The 6173-nt window shown below is 40.1% G+C and overlaps 1 long non-coding RNA gene across 2 annotated transcripts; it reads left to right on the plus strand.

Moving 5' to 3' along the window:
- The first annotated feature begins 317 nt into the window (after positions 1 to 317).
- LOC139551799 (uncharacterized) lies at positions 318 to 5359 on the plus strand. Of its 2 annotated transcripts, XR_011670324.1 has the most exons (3): positions 318 to 2791; positions 4458 to 4576; positions 4794 to 5359. It is a non-coding gene; the product is annotated as an uncharacterized lncRNA (long non-coding RNA). The 2 variants fall into 2 exon arrangements; XR_011670323.1 differs by having other exon boundaries at positions 318 to 4576.
- Positions 5360 to 6173: the final 814 nt, after the last annotated feature.

The raw sequence follows: 6173 nt of genomic DNA on the forward strand, positions 1-6173 counted from the left end.
GAAAGTCCGTATTGCCCAGCGACAGCCCCGAAACCTGAAGGATCTGGAGAAGGTCTGTATGGAGGAGTGGGCCAAAATCCCTGCTGCAGTGTGTGCAAACCTGGTCAAGAACTACAGGAAACGTATGATCTCTGTAATTGCAAACTAAGGTTTCTGTACCAAATATTCAGTTCTGCTTTTCTGATGTATCAAATACTTATGTCATGCAATAAAATGCAAATGAATTACTTAAAAATCATACAATGTGATTTTCTGGATTTTTGTTTTAGATTCCTTCTCTCACAGTTGAAGTGTACCTATGATAAAAATTACAGACCTCTACATGCTTTGTAAGTAGGAAAACCTGCAAAATTTTCAGTGTATCAAATACTTGTTCTCCCCACTGTATATGAAGTCATGGAAAAAAGAAAATGCGATTCTACTTATTTGACCCAGGTATCTTAGCTGATATATTTGTAATTATGACTGTGATAAAAAAAAGTTATGATAATTGTAAGATGTAATGATACTGAAATGGCTCCCTCATTCACCATGAACTCACAGGTAGAATGTAGTAGCAAGGTCGCTGACTGTCAATGAGGTGACTGCGGGAGTGCACACGAGACCAAAGGGACTTCTCTGACAGTGTTGCGGAGGTGACAGCAGGTTAGCTCACAGGGAATCTTTCACAGTGTTATGAAGAGGTGACTGACAAGCTCTCTGTGACCAGTTGTCTTTTAAAGGAGGATCCCCTATGTGCTCAGTCTGTGTGACTACACAATACGGGCACACTTTTCAGGTATTATCCATGTATAAGTTACCAAGGAAAGAATTCAACATATCTGCAACACTTTTTTGATGCATTTAAAATATATGTTTTGTATTTTTATATGAACAGTGTTATTGTTAATCCTGCATGTTTTTTAAACAAATGTAAGAATAAATCATATATGTTTACTAATTTGTTTCATTTTACTATTGTTATTCCACTATTTATACTTCAGTCCTAAATATTTTGTCAAATATTGTATTGAGCGTGTTGCTCTAACAAGGAGAGGAAGTAACTTTGAGATCCAACTGCTACAAAGGGAGGCTTACTGGATATCCTATCTAAAAACATTGACCCCTAGTGGTCTGAATATTGACTTTGAACAATTCTCTCTTTTATGAACAAATCTTATACATTTATATATTCTTTCTACAGGTTATTAGCGTACACCTAATATGTTCCCCCTGTTGATGATGCTTATTATGCATTCAGGTTGAACCAACAAATATGAAATGAACTAGGAGACAATTAAATATGTGAAATTGAATTCAACAATAATGTATGTTGATGCTAATATTATGTACAATATTCAATTATGTTTCCATATGATAACAATAGCCTAATATATTTAATATGCCATGAACTATTATTTTTTGACAGTTTCACTCAATTGATTCTAATTAACTTAATAATTATTGGTTGCACTAATTGCACTGTTTGTCTAAATAACCTGGTTCAAGCATTCTTGACGTCACCCTGAAGCAGGCAGAGTGATTCCGAGACATTGGTGATTTACCCAATAAACGACTGGGAGTTGATAGATGGTGTGTGCAACTCTCCTTATTTTTATAGTTTATAGTTTATTCGCCGTTAGTCAGCACCTCCACATAAAATAATTTTTCTGGGTGTTGTGCCAGCTCATGTTTTTTATTCAAATATTGTAACAGTGAAAATTTTCAACATGTATGGACCATAATCATGTTTTGTTGTATTTTATAGATTGTAGTGTAGCCAGTTAGTTATTAAGGTGTTATATGAAATGCAAAGTGTTCTGCTGCCTTTACACTAGCTAACTGTCTTCACTTGTGAACTAGTGACCTAATTTGCAAACTCCTACATGGCTCAGAGTATCCATCTGGTGCACACTAATTAGCCAATTTCTTTTCTTTTAATTAACCACATACAGATGATACATTAGAGAATAATTGGTTGCTTTTTTCACACTTGTGTGTGTTTTGGTGGAGATGAAGGGGGGGGGGGGTGCTGCCTGCAGAAGGTGCCCAGACAGATACAACACCAGACTAACTCTGTGTTTCTTCACAGCACAAACTGGATTAAGAGGCAATATCCATGTTTTACATTTCATAACAACATAAGAACCACATTAAAATAGATTATTTCAAATTTGCAGGTACACTTATGATACCATTATGCAAATCATGAGTGAATGAGGTAATATTTAGAATTATACATCCAAGCATGGTATGATACATATTATTACAGATATCATCCTATTTGTGTGTTCACACATTGGGGCCCTTATACATACAGTACCTGTCAAAAGTTTGGACACACCTACTCATTCAAGGGTTTTTCTTTACTTTTACTAGTTTCTACATTGTATAATATTATTGAGACATCAAAACTTTGAAATAACACATATGGAAATACGTAATAACCAAAAAAGTGTTAATCAAATCAAAATATATTTTATTTTATTTAGAATTCAAGGCACGCTTAACCAGCATGGCTACCACAGCATCCTTCAGCGATACGCCATCCCATCTGGTTTGCGCTTATTGCGACTATCATTTGTTTTTCAACAGGACAATGACCCAAAACACACCTCCAGGCTGTGTAAGGGCTATTTGACCAAGGAGAGTGATGGAGTGCTGCATCAGATGACCTGGCCTCCACAATCACCTGACCTGAACCCAATTGAGATGGTTTGGAATGAGTCGGACCGCAGAGTGAAGGAAAAGCAGCCAATAAGCGCTCAGCATATGTGGGAACTCCTTCAAGACTGTTGGAAAAGCATTCCAGGTGAAGCTCAAATCTCAAAATATTGAATCTGTTTAACACTTGTTTTGGTTACACATGATTCCATATGTGTTATTTCATAGTGTTGATGTTTTCACTATTATTCTACAATGTAGAAAATAGTCCAAATAAAGAAAAACCCTGGAATGAGTACGTGTGTCCAAACTTTTGACGGGTACTGTACATCTAGACCACTCCTCCCTACTCTCACAGCCCTTTCATTGGTTGACCTAGTGGGGTTGGCATGGAGATACTGGAAATTAAGCATGCTAAATTAGCTTCAAAAGGAGTACATCCTTTCTCTTGAGGCAGACGCAGACGAGCACACACATACACACTGTACTTTGAATTGCCCAAGTGCATTGTGGGGGGTACATTGTGTAACATCTGGGGCAGGAGGGTGGTTGGTAGAACTACATTGACTAGCTGGTTAAGAATGTAAAGAGTCAGCTTTATGTTCCTGTACAGCCTGACAGAATCAGCATGTCTTATACCATACTAAAATACATAGTTTATCATCATAGTATTCAACATTTAAGCAACGTGACAGTAAAACTATGGTAAATAGCAGGCAACAAAGGTTATCGTTCAGTGCATTGTTTACATGTATGTGCTCGGATAGAGACGTATGCACCGTATTCTCATGGAAAATTTCATCTCCAATTTCAGGAGGCCTTATAATACATGCATAATGAGCTTATCACTGACATTGTAAACCCTCTCTCACCTTTGGCAATGGCTTCCATCTGTCCCATTGTCATGTATACATACAGTGACTGAAGAGAGAGAGAAACACTACTACAGAGACTCAAACTACAGAGACTCAAATTAAAGAAACTCAAACTACAGAGACTCAAATTGATCTGTGCTCATTATAATCCCAGATTTTTCTTTGCCCCCATCATCGACATTTCCAGTGAAAATCCATAATTATCTGTCATGAATGCCTTTATTGTCTCTGTGGCTGACCTCTGACCTCCCTGCTCGACCTAGCTAACACTCTACAGGCAACTTCTTTCTGCCTTACACCATCTCGCTACCAAACAATCTGCCAGTGTAGACATTCCATGTTCCTATCTATCGCATACTCCACTTCATATTATCCAGAACAACTCCACTCGATCCTTTGAAACAAATGTTACTTACACCTAATTCTGTCCCACCCAGCCTTTCTCATGTCCTGCTTGCCTCGTAGATAGATAGAGCCTGGGGAGGATATTGTTCTATTTTAGCAGGGAGAGATGTTTTCACAGTCCTGATGTCTAATTCAGTATCTCATGCTTTTCCTGTGAAACGGCAACTGCTCTCTTCTCTGCTCAGGGTCTCTGGCTTCACTTAGTGAACAGAGCTGTGTTTGTGCAGCTTGCCTTGCGCTTCATCTATAATTATAAACTGGGTGGTTCGAGCCGTGAATGCTGATTCGCTGACAGCCGCGGGTATGACAAAACATTTATTTTTACTGCTCTAATTACGTTGGCAATCAGTTTATAATAGCAATAAGGCACCTCAGGGGTTTGTGGTAAATTTTGCCAATATACCACAGCTAAGGGCTGCGTCATGCCTAAGAACAGCCCTTAGCCGTGGTATATTGGCCAAATACCACACCCTCTCCGGCCTTATTGCTTAAATATCCATCCTTTATTTCTCTCTCCTTTTGCTAAACGACTAGCCGCCGATCGCCAGGTCAGTGGGTTTGGAGCATGGCAGAACGCTGCTCTACCGAGATTGGACCATCCCGGTGCACAGTCATCATTATAATGCCTACAGGATATGGTAGCGGGCCAGGAGGTTAGTTAAAGGACCGGAAGACTGCCTCTTTCCCATGCTGTCCTCTCTTCGTCCCTCCCCTCCTCTGTTCTAATGGTGTCAGGCCTAACATAATGTCACTGCAGACTGTTTTGGGATGGAATGGTTTGTCACCACGCCATTGAGCCCTACCCTCACTGCTGATACTGTCTCTTACTCATGCATACTGTATGAACATGCACATACTATTGATCCTCAGGACCCACATTGACGTATCCCTCCATGCTGCCTCTACATCCTCAGGACCCACATTGACGTATCCCTCCATGCTGCCTCTACATCCTCAGGACCCACATTGACGTATCCCTCCATGCTGCCTCTACATCCTCAGGACCCACATTGACGTATCCCTCCATGCTGCCTCTACATCCTCAGGACCCACATTGACGTATCCCTCCATGCTGCCTCTACATCCTCAGGACCCACATTGACGTATCCCTCCATGCTGCCTCTACATCCTCAGGACCCACATTGATGTATCCCTCCATGCTGCCTCTACATCCTCAGGACCCACATTGACGTATCCCTCCATGCTGCCTCTACATCCTCAGGACCCACATTGACGTATCCCTCCATGCTGCCTCTAGATCCTAAGATGCACCCGCACATGAAATGAAGTTACACAATGTGTCATTTATCTCAGCTTAAGATAGGCATAGCAATTCCTTAGGTATGTAATGTGACAGATAGACACGGTGGGTCGAAGAGTGTGTATGCAAATCCTTATGCCATCTGTTAAAATAAAGCTGACATTTATCTCCATCAGATAACTGCATCGTGTGTGTGCATATCCCTACGCTATCTATTCAGATGAAGCTGCTTCAGACGCTGTGCTGTTGTTCTACAAATACTGCATCATAGTCACACGTTACTGAAAACAGCAGTTGTGAAATGGATCCTTGACATCACACTCAGAGATATCTAGGGTCATTTTAAGGTGACTTACGTACAGTGTACTCACATTGTTTTATTGATTAAATAGGAAACATAGATCATGTATAAACACAAATATTGTCCTCATCTGAGCATGACTACCGCTTTTTTTTTATTTATACTTATTTTACCAGGTAATTTGACTGAGAAAACATGATCATTTACAGCAACGACCTGGGGAATAGGTATATATTGGTGGAATTGGTAAAGGGATGCACCCTTCCAAAATCTGAAGCATTCAGCATCTACTCAGTGTAACTCAAACTTCACAGGGTCCGTTATACAGGCTTACCCCCTGTCCAAACCTTCCATAGGGGCCGTCCCATCCATAATGAACTCCATCCAGATCAACAGTCTTTCCCAAAGTACACAGTGTGATTGATTGTTATTTATGAGCAGGCAGCTAGGCAGGGTCTGTACGGTTCCACACAATGTAAATAAAAAACATGGAGAAAAGTAGGAAGAGTCGTCTGGCTCATATTGCCGTACATCCAGAGATGTTACAGGATACTGGTTTGTTTGTTGCGTTTCGTCAGAGGTGTGGACCCTCTCTTGGCACGAAGGGCTACAGTATCACTTATCAAAAGAAAAATAAAACAGGATTTTTAGACAGTTATTCAAAAAGAGGGAGTAACAAAAGATAAAA

Source organism: Salvelinus alpinus, chromosome 24, assembly GCF_045679555.1.
Source record: "Salvelinus alpinus chromosome 24, SLU_Salpinus.1, whole genome shotgun sequence".
Lineage (NCBI taxonomy): Eukaryota > Metazoa > Chordata > Actinopteri > Salmoniformes > Salmonidae > Salvelinus > Salvelinus alpinus.